The following is a 12944-nucleotide window of genomic DNA, read 5'->3' on the forward strand; positions in this document are numbered from 1 at the left end:
TGTGCAAACATCTGTTTGTAGAATCCAAAATCTTTGGGCTACAAACTAATGTGACCCCACTTGTCACAATGTTCTCCGTTTTGCCCTACGTTTTCCACAAGTGTCACGGGACTAATCTGAAGGTAACAGGTACTGATTAAAATGATAGATTTTTTAACCAGGGACCTCTCGCACCCTAAGCCATAATAGTACAACTATACCAACGATCCGTTTGGTCAAAGAATTTTCACTTTCCACAAAAATGACGGTCAGGATATGAATCGATGTCTCCATGTTGCTTAAGAGCTTCACATAGCATTGGTGGTATAGTGGTGAGCATAGCTGCCTTCCAAGCAGTTGACCAGGGTTCGATTCACAGCCAATGCAGAGCATGAGATATTCACTAGTTTCAGGGGCTGGGTGTCATTTCAAGTCTATTACATTGGAATCAATGTCCTTGTTCGTGGAAGTCAGATTTGCTCTTAGTTTTTGCAGGTTTTCTAAATGAAGTGCGATATTGAGCCAACTAGTGAATATCACAATAGATACGCAGTCCATCGCCTAAACCATTCAGCCACCTCGTCCTGCACCCAAGAGGTGGCTGTTTGCAACCAGTGGCCAGAGATCTGCCTGTCTGAGCTTGTTAAAAGATCTGCAAAAGGGCTCATCCGGGATTTGAACCCGGGACCTCTCGCACCCAAAGCGAGAATCATACCCCTAGACCAACGAGACTTAGACAAGAATAAAATTGTTTTGCTTTCTGTGGCAATTACAATGAGGATATCAATTGTTCTTGTCCATGGTGCTTGGAAAGATTGAACCTCATGTGAGTGTTTGTGCTATACTTGTGAGCATAGCAGTCTTCCAAACTGTTGACCAGGCTTCAGTTCAAATCTTTTGTATTTCATCTGCTGTGTCTTTCACATTCTGTCTTCTTAAGCCGCGACAGCAAACTGATGATGAGTGTTGACAAATGAATATTGAGCAAAATGAAGTCAATTAATATTTTAAAAGAGAAAATGAAAAAATAAAACTTAAAAAAGAATGGAGCTCATTTATTTTGAGTCGATTGATGCATCAGTACGTGAATCAAAGTAAACGAACGTAAAAAATACCCATTCAAATCGATCAGTTTTCAACTAGAGAGATTGAAACGCGTCGTATCTGTCTCAAGCCTCCGTAACTGTTTATGTTACAACTCCACATCTGCAATAAATGGTGGTGGAGCTAGAGCGGTGTTTGTCAAACCATGAGACATACCAATAATCGGTATTCTCACAAAAACATCTGTAGCATCTGAACCGTTTGACCTACAACATCGTATGACCACTCCCTGGAAAGGGGAGACCCTCACGAACACGGTGGTGTTCTCAATTTGTCTCTACGTCCCCCACAAGTGTCAGGGGACTCGTCTGAAGTCGGAACCCTCTATGTGCAAACATCTGTTTGTAGAATCCAAAATCTTTGGGCTACAAACTAATGTGACCCCACTTGTCACAATGTTCTCCGTTTTGCCCTACGTTTTCCACAAGTGTCACGGGACTAATCTGAAGGTAACAGGTACTGATTAAAATGATAGATTTTTTAACCAGGGACCTCTCGCACCCTAAGCCATAATAGTACAACTATACCAACGATCCGTTTGGTCAAAGAATTTTCACTTTCCACAAAAATGACGGTCAGGATATGAATCGATGTCTCCATGTTGCTTAAGAGCTTCACATAGCATTGGTGGTATAGTGGTGAGCATAGCTGCCTTCCAAGCAGTTGACCAGGGTTCGATTCACAGCCAATGCAGAGCATGAGATATTCACTAGTTTCAGGGGCTGGGTGTCATTTCAAGTGTATTACATTGGAATCAATGTCCTTGTTCGTGGAAGTCAGATTTGCTCTTAGTTTTTGCAGGTTTTCTAAATGAAGTGCGATATTGAGCCAACTAGTGAATATCACAATAGATACGCAGTCCATCGCCTAAACCATTCAGCCACCTCGTCCTGCACCCAAGAGGTGGCTGTTTGCAACCAGTGGCCAGAGATCTGCCTGTCTGAGCTTGTTAAAAGATCTGCAAAAGGGCTCATCCGGGATTTGAACCCGGGACCTCTCGCACCCAAAGCGAGAATCATACCCCTAGACCAACGAGACTTAGACAAGAATAAAATTGTTTTGCTTTCTGCGGCAATTACAATGAGGATATCAATTGTTCTTGTCCATGGTGCTTGGAAAGATTGAACCTCATGTGAGTGTTTGTGCTATACTTGTGAGCATAGCAGTCTTCCAAACTGTTGACCAGGCTTCAGTTCAAATCTTTTGTATTTCATCTGCTGTGTCTTTCACATTCTGTCTTCTTAAGCCGCGACAGCAAACTGATGATGAGTGTTGACAAATGAATATTGAGCAAAATGAAGTCAATTAATATTTTAAAAGAGAAAATGAAAAAATAAAACTTAAAAAAGAATGGAGCTCATTTATTTTGAGTCGATTGATGCATCAGTACGTGAATCAAAGTAAACGAACGTAAAAAATACCCATTCAAATCGATCAGTTTTCAACTAGAGAGATTGAAACGCGTCGTATCTGTCTCAAGCCTCCGTAACTGTTTATGTTACAACTCCACATCTGCAATAAATGGTGGTGGAGCTAGAGCGGTGTTTGTCAAACCATGAGACATACCAATAATCGGTATTCTCACAAAAACATCTGTAGCATCTGAACCGTTTGACCTACAACATCGTATGACCACTCCCTGGAAAGGGGAGACCCTCACGAACACGGTGGTGTTCTCAATTTGTCTCTACGTCCCCCACAAGTGTCAGGGGACTCGTCTGAAGTCGGAACCCTCTATGTGCAAACATCTGTTTGTAGAATCCAAAATCTTTGGGCTACAAACTAATGTGACCCCACTTGTCACAATGTTCTCCGTTTTGCCCTACGTTTTCCACAAGTGTCACGGGACTAATCTGAAGGTAACAGGTACTGATTAAAATGATAGATTTTTTAACCAGGGACCTCTCGCACCCTAAGCCATAATAGTACAACTATACCAACGATCCGTTTGGTCAAAGAATTTTCACTTTCCACAAAAATGACGGTCAGGATATGAATCGATGTCTCCATGTTGCTTAAGAGCTTCACATAGCATTGGTGGTATAGTGGTGAGCATAGCTGCCTTCCAAGCAGTTGACCAGGGTTCGATTCACAGCCAATGCAGAGCATGAGATATTCACTAGTTTCAGGGGCTGGGTGTCATTTCAAGTCTATTACATTGGAAACAATGTCCTTGTTCGTGGAAGTCAGATTTGCTCTTAGTTTTTGCAGGTTTTCTAAATGAAGTGCGATATTGAGCCAACTAGTGAATATCACAATAGATACGCAGTCCATCGCCTAAACCATTCAGCCACCTCGTCCTGCACCCAAGAGGTGGCTGTTTGCAACCAGTGGCCAGAGATCTGCCTGTCTGAGCTTGTTAAAAGATCTGCAAAAGGGCTCATCCGGGATTTGAACCCGGGACCTCTCGCACCCAAAGCGAGAATCATACCCCTAGACCAACGAGACTTAGACAAGAATAAAATTGTTTTGCTTTCTGCGGCAATTACAATGAGGATATCAATTGTTCTTGTCCATGGTGCTTGGAAAGATTGAACCTCATGTGAGTGTTTGTGCTATACTTGTGAGCATAGCAGTCTTCCAAACTGTTGACCAGGCTTCAGTTCAAATCTTTTGTATTTCATCTGCTGTGTCTTTCACATTCTGTCTTCTTAAGCCGCGACAGCAAACTGATGATGAGTGTTGACAAATGAATATTGAGCAAAATGAAGTCAATTAATATTTTAAAAGAGAAAATGAAAAAATAAAACTTAAAAAAGAATGGAGCTCATTTATTTTGAGTCGATTGATGCATCAGTACGTGAATCAAAGTAAACGAACGTAAAAAATACCCATTCAAATCGATCAGTTTTCAACTAGAGAGATTGAAACGCGTCGTATCTGTCTCAAGCCTCCGTAACTGTTTATGTTACAACTCCACATCTGCAATAAATGGTGGTGGAGCTAGAGCGGTGTTTGTCAAACCATGAGACATACCAATAATCGGTATTCTCACAAAAACATCTGTAGCATCTGAACCGTTTGACCTACAACATCGTATGACCACTCCCTGGAAAGGGGAGACCCTCACGAACACGGTGGTGTTCTCAATTTGTCTCTACGTCCCCCACAAGTGTCAGGGGACTCGTCTGAAGTCGGAACCCTCTATGTGCAAACATCTGTTTGTAGAATCCAAAATCTTTGGGCTACAAACTAATGTGACCCCACTTGTCACAATGTTCTCCGTTTTGCCCTACGTTTTCCACAAGTGTCACGGGACTAATCTGAAGGTAACAGGTACTGATTAAAATGATAGATTTTTTAACCAGGGACCTCTCGCACCCTAAGCCATAATAGTACAACTATACCAACGATCCGTTTGGTCAAAGAATTTTCACTTTCCACAAAAATGACGGTCAGGATATGAATCGATGTCTCCATGTTGCTTAAGAGCTTCACATAGCATTGGTGGTATAGTGGTGAGCATAGCTGCCTTCCAAGCAGTTGACCAGGGTTCGATTCCCAGCCAATGCAGAGCATGAGATATTCACTGGGTTTAGGGGCTGGGTGTCATTTCAAGTGTATTACATTGGAATCAATGTCCTTGTTAGTGGAAGTCAGATTTGCTCTTAGTTTTTGCAGGTTTTCTAAATGAAGTGCGATATTGAGCCAACTAGTGAATATCACAATAGATACGCAGTCCATCGCCTAAACCATTCAGCCACCTCGTCCTGCGCCCAAGAGGTAGCTGTTTGCAACCAGCGGCCAGAGATCTGCCTGTCTGAGCTTGTTAAAAGATCTGCAAAAGGGCTCATCCGGGATTTGAACCCGGGACCTCTCGCACCCAAAGCGAGAATCATACCACTAGACCAACGAGACTTAGACAAGAATAAAATTGTTTTGCTTTCTGCGGCAATTACAATGAGGATATCAATTGTTCTTGTCCATGGTGCTTGGAAAGATTGAACCTCATGTGAGTGTTTGTGCTATACTTGTGAGCATAGCAGTCTTCCAAACTGTTGACCAGGCTTCAGTTCAAATCTTTTGTATTTCATCTGCTGTGTCTTTCACATTCTGTCTTCTTAAGCCGCGACAGCAAACTGATGATGAGTGTTGACAAATGAATATTGAGCAAAATGAAGTCAATTAATATTTTAAAAGAGAAAATGAAAAAATAAAACTTAAAAAAGAATGGAGCTCATTTATTTTGAGTCGATTGATGCATCAGTACGTGAATCAAAGTAAACGAACGTAAAAAATACCCATTCAAATCGATCAGTTTTCAACTAGAGAGATTGAAACGCGTCGTATCTGTCTCAAGCCTCCGTAACTGTTTATGTTACAACTCCACATCTGCAATAAATGGTGGTGGAGCTAGAGCGGTGTTTGTCAAACCATGAGACATACCAATAATCGGTATTCTCACAAAAACATCTGTAGCATCTGAACCGTTTGACCTACAACATCGTATGACCACTCCCTGGAAAGGGGAGACCCTCACGAACACGGTGGTGTTCTCAATTTGTCTCTACGTCCCCCACAAGTGTCAGGGGACTCGTCTGAAGTCGGAACCCTCTATGTGCAAACATCTGTTTGTAGAATCCAAAATCTTTGGGCTACAAACTAATGTGACCCCACTTGTCACAATGTTCTCCGTTTTGCCCTACGTTTTCCACAAGTGTCACGGGACTAATCTGAAGGTAACAGGTACTGATTAAAATGATAGATTTTTTAACCAGGGACCTCTCGCACCCTAAGCCATAATAGTACAACTATACCAACGATCCGTTTGGTCAAAGAATTTTCACTTTCCACAAAAATGACGGTCAGGATATGAATCGATGTCTCCATGTTGCTTAAGAGCTTCACATAGCATTGGTGGTATAGTGGTGAGCATAGCTGCCTTCCAAGCAGTTGACCAGGGTTCGGTTCCCAGCCAATGCAGAGCATGAGATATTCACTGGGTTTAGGGGCTGGGTGTCATTTCAAGTGTATTACATTGGAATCAATGTCCTTGTTAGTGGAAGTCAGATTTGCTCTTAGTTTTTGCAGGTTTTCTAAATGAAGTGCGATATTGAGCCAACTAGTGAATATCACAATAGATACGCAGTCCATCGCCTAAACCATTCAGCCACCTCGTCCTGCGCCCAAGAGGTAGCTGTTTGCAACCAGCGGACAGAGATCTGCCTGTCTGAGCTTGTTAAAAGATCTGCAAAAGGGCTCATCCGGGATTTGAACCCGGGACCTCTCGCACCCAAAGCGAGAATCATACCCCTAGACCAACAAGCCTTAGACAAGAATAAAATTGTTTTGCTTTCTGCGGCAATTACAATGAGGATATCAATTGTTCTTGTCCATGGTGCTTGGAAAGATTGAACCTCATGTGAGTGTTTGTGCTATACTTGTGAGCATAGCAGTCTTCCAAACTGTTGACCAGGCTTCAGTTCAAATCTTTTGTATTTCATCTGCTGTGTCTTTCACATTCTGTCTTCTTAAGCCGCGACAGCAAACTGATGATGAGTGTTGACAAATGAATATTGAGCAAAATGAAGTCAATTAATATTTTAAAAGAGAAAATGAAAAAATAAAACTTAAAAAAGAATGGAGCTCATTTATTTTGAGTCGATTGATGCATCAGTACGTGAATCAAAGTAAACGAACGTAAAAAATACCCATTCAAATCGATCAGTTTTCAACTAGAGAGATTGAAACGCGTCGTATCTGTCTCAAGCCTCCGTAACTGTTTATGTTACAACTCCACATCTGCAATAAATGGTGGTGGAGCTAGAGCGGTGTTTGTCAAACCATGAGACATACCAATAATCGGTATTCTCACAAAAACATCTGTAGCATCTGAACCGTTTGACCTACAACATCGTATGACCACTCCCTGGAAAGGGGAGACCCTCACGAACACGGTGGTGTTCTCAATTTGTCTCTACGTCCCCCACAAGTGTCAGGGGACTCGTCTGAAGTCGGAACCCTCTATGTGCAAACATCTGTTTGTAGAATCCAAAATCTTTGGGCTACAAACTAATGTGACCCCACTTGTCACAATGTTCTCCGTTTTGCCCTACGTTTTCCACAAGTGTCACGGGACTAATCTGAAGGTAACAGGTACTGATTAAAATGATAGATTTTTTAACCAGGGACCTCTCGCACCCTAAGCCATAATAGTACAACTATACCAACGATCCGTTTGGTCAAAGAATTTTCACTTTCCACAAAAATGACGGTCAGGATATGAATCGATGTCTCCATGTTGCTTAAGAGCTTCACATAGCATTGGTGGTATAGTGGTGAGCATAGCTGCCTTCCAAGCAGTTGACCAGGGTTCGGTTCCCAGCCAATGCAGAGCATGAGATATTCACTGGGTTTAGGGGCTGGGTGTCATTTCAAGTGTATTACATTGGAATCAATGTCCTTGTTAGTGGAAGTCAGATTTGCTCTTAGTTTTTGCAGGTTTTCTAAATGAAGTGCGATATTGAGCCAACTAGTGAATATCACAATAGATACGCAGTCCATCGCCTAAACCATTCAGCCACCTCGTCCTGCGCCCAAGAGGTAGCTGTTTGCAACCAGCGGACAGAGATCTGCCTGTCTGAGCTTGTTAAAAGATCTGCAAAAGGGCTCATCCGGGATTTGAACCCGGGACCTCTCGCACCCAAAGCGAGAATCATACCCCTAGACCAACAAGCCTTAGACAAGAATAAAATTGTTTTGCTTTCTGCGGCAATTACAATGAGGATATCAATTGTTCTTGTCCATGGTGCTTGGAAAGATTGAACCTCATGTGAGTGTTTGTGCTATACTTGTGAGCATAGCAGTCTTCCAAACTGTTGACCAGGCTTCAGTTCAAATCTTTTGTATTTCATCTGCTGTGTCTTTCACATTCTGTCTTCTTAAGCCGCGACAGCAAACTGATGATGAGTGTTGACAAATGAATATTGAGCAAAATGAAGTCAATTAATATTTTAAAAGAGAAAATGAAAAAATAAAACTTAAAAAAGAATGGAGCTCATTTATTTTGAGTCGATTGATGCATCAGTACGTGAATCAAAGTAAACGAACGTAAAAAATACCCATTCAAATCGATCAGTTTTCAACTAGAGAGATTGAAACGCGTCGTATCTGTCTCAAGCCTCCGTAACTGTTTATGTTACAACTCCACATCTGCAATAAATGGTGGTGGAGCTAGAGCGGTGTTTGTCAAACCATGAGACATACCAATAATCGGTATTCTCACAAAAACATCTGTAGCATCTGAACCGTTTGACCTACAACATCGTATGACCACTCCCTGGAAAGGGGAGACCCTCACGAACATGGTGGTGTTCTCAATTTGTCTCTACGTCCCCCACAAGTGTCAGGGGACTCGTCTGAAGTCGGAACCCTCTATGTGCAAACATCTGTTTGTAGAATCCAAAATCTTTGGGCTACAAACTAATGTGACCCCACTTGTCACAATGTTCTCCGTTTTGCCCTACGTTTTCCACAAGTGTCACGGGACTAATCTGAAGGTAACAGGTACTGATTAAAATGATAGATTTTTTAACCAGGGACCTCTCGCACCCTAAGCCATAATAGTACAACTATACCAACGATCCGTTTGGTCAAAGAATTTTCACTTTCCACAAAAATGACGGTCAGGATATGAATCGATGTCTCCATGTTGCTTAAGAGCTTCACATAGCATTGGTGGTATAGTGGTGAGCATAGCTGCCTTCCAAGCAGTTGACCAGGGTTCGATTCACAGCCAATGCAGAGCATGAGATATTCACTAGTTTCAGGGGCTGGGTGTCATTTCAAGTCTATTACATTGGAATCAATGTCCTTGTTAGTGGAAGTCAGATTTGCTCTTAGTTTTTGCAGGTTTTCTAAATGAAGTGCGATATTGAGCCAACTAGTGAATATCACAATAGATACGCAGTCCATCGCCTAAACCATTCAGCCACCTCGTCCTGCGCCCAAGAGGTAGCTGTTTGCAACCAGCGGACAGAGATCTGCCTGTCTGAGCTTGTTAAAAGATCTGCAAAAGGGCTCATCCGGGATTTGAACCCGGGACCTCTCGCACCCAAAGCGAGAATCATACCCCTAGACCAACAAGCCTTAGACAAGAATAAAATTGTTTTGCTTTCTGCGGCAATTACAATGAGGATATCAATTGTTCTTGTCCATGGTGCTTGGAAAGATTGAACCTCATGTGAGTGTTTGTGCTATACTTGTGAGCATAGCAGTCTTCCAAACTGTTGACCAGGCTTCAGTTCAAATCTTTTGTATTTCATCTGCTGTGTCTTTCACATTCTGTCTTCTTAAGCCGCGACAGCAAACTGATGATGAGTGTTGACAAATGAATATTGAGCAAAATGAAGTCAATTAATATTTTAAAAGAGAAAATGAAAAAATAAAACTTAAAAAAGAATGGAGCTCATTTATTTTGAGTCGATTGATGCATCAGTACGTGAATCAAAGTAAACGAACGTAAAAAATACCCATTCAAATCGATCAGTTTTCAACTAGAGAGATTGAAACGCGTCGTATCTGTCTCAAGCCTCCGTAACTGTTTATGTTACAACTCCACATCTGCAATAAATGGTGGTGGAGCTAGAGCGGTGTTTGTCAAACCATGAGACATACCAATAATCGGTATTCTCACAAAAACATCTGTAGCATCTGAACCGTTTGACCTAAAACATCGTATGACCACTCCCTGGAAAGGGGAGACCCTCACGAACACGGTGGTGTTCTCAATTTGTCTCTACGTCCCCCACAAGTGTCAGGGGACTCGTCTGAAGTCGGAACCCTCTATGTGCAAACATCTGTTTGTTGAATCCAAAATCTTTGGGCTACAAACTAATGTGACCCCACTTGTCACAATGTTCTCCGTTTTGCCCTACGTTTTCCACAAGTGTCACGGGACTAATCTGAAGGTAACAGGTACTGATTAAAATGATAGATTTTTTAACCAGGGACCTCTCGCACCCTAAGCCATAATAGTACAACTATACCAACGATCCGTTTGGTCAAAGAATTTTCACTTTCCACAAAAATGACGGTCAGGATATGAATCGATGTCTCCATGTTGCTTAAGAGCTTCACATAGCATTGGTGGTATAGTGGTGAGCATAGCTGCCTTCCAAGCAGTTGACCAGGGTTCGATTCACAGCCAATGCAGAGCATGAGATATTCACTAGTTTCAGGGGCTGGGTGTCATTTCAAGTCTATTACATTGGAATCAATGTCCTTGTTCGTGGAAGTCAGATTTGCTCTTAGTTTTTGCAGGTTTTCTAAATGAAGTGCGATATTGAGCCAACTAGTGAATATCACAATAGATACGCAGTCCATCGCCTAAACCATTCAGCCACCTCGTCCTGCACCCAAGAGGTGGCTGTTTGCAACCAGTGGCCAGAGATCTGCCTGTCTGAGCTTGTTAAAAGATCTGCAAAAGGGCTCATCCGGGATTTGAACCCGGGACCTCTCGCACCCAAAGCGAGAATCATACCACTAGACCAACGAGACTTAGACAAGAATAAAATTGTTTTGCTTTCTGCGGCAATTACAATGAGGATATCAATTGTTCTTGTCCATGGTGCTTGGAAAGATTGAACCTCATGTGAGTGTTTGTGCTATACTTGTGAGCATAGCAGTCTTCCAAACTGTTGACCAGGCTTCAGTTCAAATCTTTTGTATTTCATCTGCTGTGTCTTTCACATTCTGTCTTCTTAAGCCGCGACAGCAAACTGATGATGAGTGTTGACAAATGAATATTGAGCAAAATGAAGTCAATTAATATTTTAAAAGAGAAAATGAAAAAATAAAACTTAAAAAAGAATGGAGCTCATTTATTTTGAGTCGATTGATGCATCAGTACGTGAATCAAAGTAAACGAACGTAAAAAATACCCATTCAAATCGATCAGTTTTCAACTAGAGAGATTGAAACGCGTCGTATCTGTCTCAAGCCTCCGTAACTGTTTATGTTACAACTCCACATCTGCAATAAATGGTGGTGGAGCTAGAGCGGTGTTTGTCAAACCATGAGACATACCAATAATCGGTATTCTCACAAAAACATCTGTAGCATCTGAACCGTTTGACCTACAACATCGTATGACCACTCCCTGGAAAGGGGAGACCCTCACGAACACGGTGGTGTTCTCAATTTGTCTCTACGTCCCCCACAAGTGTCAGGGGACTCGTCTGAAGTCGGAACCCTCTATGTGCAAACATCTGTTTGTAGAATCCAAAATCTTTGGGCTACAAACTAATGTGACCCCACTTGTCACAATGTTCTCCGTTTTGCCCTACGTTTTCCACAAGTGTCACGGGACTAATCTGAAGGTAACAGGTACTGATTAAAATGATAGATTTTTTAACCAGGGACCTCTCGCACCCTAAGCCATAATAGTACAACTATACCAACGATCCGTTTGGTCAAAGAATTTTCACTTTCCACAAAAATGACGGTCAGGATATGAATCGATGTCTCCATGTTGCTTAAGAGCTTCACATAGCATTGGTGGTATAGTGGTGAGCATAGCTGCCTTCCAAGCAGTTGACCAGGGTTCGATTCCCAGCCAATGCAGAGCATGAGATATTCACTGGGTTTAGGGGCTGGGTGTCATTTCAAGTGTATTACATTGGAATCAATGTCCTTGTTAGTGGAAGTCAGATTTGCTCTTAGTTTTTGCAGGTTTTCTAAATGAAGTGCGATATTGAGCCAACTAGTGAATATCACAATAGATACGCAGTCCATCGCCTAAACCATTCAGCCACCTCGTCCTGCGCCCAAGAGGTAGCTGTTTGCAACCAGCGGACAGAGATCTGCCTGTCTGAGCTTGTTAAAAGATCTGCAAAAGGGCTCATCCGGGATTTGAACCCGGGACCTCTCGCACCCAAAGCGAGAATCATACCCCTAGACCAACAAGCCTTAGACAAGAATAAAATTGTTTTGCTTTCTGCGGCAATTACAATGAGGATATCAATTGTTCTTGTCCATGGTGCTTGGAAAGATTGAACCTCATGTGAGTGTTTGTGCTATACTTGTGAGCATAGCAGTCTTCCAAACTGTTGACCAGGCTTCAGTTCAAATCTTTTGTATTTCATCTGCTGTGTCTTTCACATTCTGTCTTCTTAAGCCGCGACAGCAAACTGATGATGAGTGTTGACAAATGAATATTGAGCAAAATGAAGTCAATTAATATTTTAAAAGAGAAAATGAAAAAATAAAACTTAAAAAAGAATGGAGCTCATTTATTTTGAGTCGATTGATGCATCAGTACGTGAATCAAAGTAAACGAACGTAAAAAATACCCATTCAAATCGATCAGTTTTCAACTAGAGAGATTGAAACGCGTCGTATCTGTCTCAAGCCTCCGTAACTGTTTATGTTACAACTCCACATCTGCAATAAATGGTGGTGGAGCTAGAGCGGTGTTTGTCAAACCATGAGACATACCAATAATCGGTATTCTCACAAAAACATCTGTAGCATCTGAACCGTTTGACCTACAACATCGTATGACCACTCCCTGGAAAGGGGAGACCCTCACGAACACGGTGGTGTTCTCAATTTGTCTCTACGTCCCCCACAAGTGTCAGGGGACTCGTCTGAAGTCGGAACCCTCTATGTGCAAACATCTGTTTGTTGAATCCAAAATCTTTGGGCTACAAACTAATGTGACCCCACTTGTCACAATGTTCTCCGTTTTGCCCTACGTTTTCCACAAGTGTCACGGGACTAATCTGAAGGTAACAGGTACTGATTAAAATGATAGATTTTTTAACCAGGGACCTCTCGCACCCTAAGCCATAATAGTACAACTATACCAACGATCCGTTTGGTCAAAGAATTTTCACTTTCCACAAAAATGACGGTCAGGA

At 42.0% G+C, this 12944-nt stretch overlaps 6 non-coding genes across 6 annotated transcripts; all 6 read right to left on the minus strand.

Moving 5' to 3' along the window:
• Positions 1 to 4869: 4869 nt before the first annotated feature.
• Positions 4870 to 4941, minus strand: trnap-ugg (transfer RNA proline (anticodon UGG)). Its single transcript has one exon. It is a non-coding gene; the product is annotated as a tRNA-Pro (tRNA).
• Positions 4942 to 6279: 1338 nt separating this feature from the next.
• trnap-ugg (transfer RNA proline (anticodon UGG)) lies at positions 6280 to 6351 on the minus strand. The gene has a single exon. It is a non-coding gene; the product is annotated as a tRNA-Pro (tRNA).
• A 1338-nt stretch (positions 6352 to 7689) lies between these two features.
• trnap-ugg (transfer RNA proline (anticodon UGG)) lies at positions 7690 to 7761 on the minus strand. Its single transcript has one exon. It is a non-coding gene; the product is annotated as a tRNA-Pro (tRNA).
• Positions 7762 to 9099: 1338 nt separating this feature from the next.
• On the minus strand, positions 9100 to 9171 carry trnap-ugg (transfer RNA proline (anticodon UGG)). The gene has a single exon. It is a non-coding gene; the product is annotated as a tRNA-Pro (tRNA).
• A 1338-nt stretch (positions 9172 to 10509) lies between these two features.
• Positions 10510 to 10581, minus strand: trnap-ugg (transfer RNA proline (anticodon UGG)). Its single transcript has one exon. It is a non-coding gene; the product is annotated as a tRNA-Pro (tRNA).
• A 1338-nt stretch (positions 10582 to 11919) lies between these two features.
• On the minus strand, positions 11920 to 11991 carry trnap-ugg (transfer RNA proline (anticodon UGG)). Its single transcript has one exon. It is a non-coding gene; the product is annotated as a tRNA-Pro (tRNA).
• Positions 11992 to 12944: the final 953 nt, after the last annotated feature.

Source organism: Salmo salar, unplaced genomic scaffold, assembly GCF_965601325.2.
Source record: "Salmo salar unplaced genomic scaffold, fSalSal1 ptg000588l, whole genome shotgun sequence".
Classification (NCBI taxonomy): domain Eukaryota; kingdom Metazoa; phylum Chordata; class Actinopteri; order Salmoniformes; family Salmonidae; genus Salmo; species Salmo salar.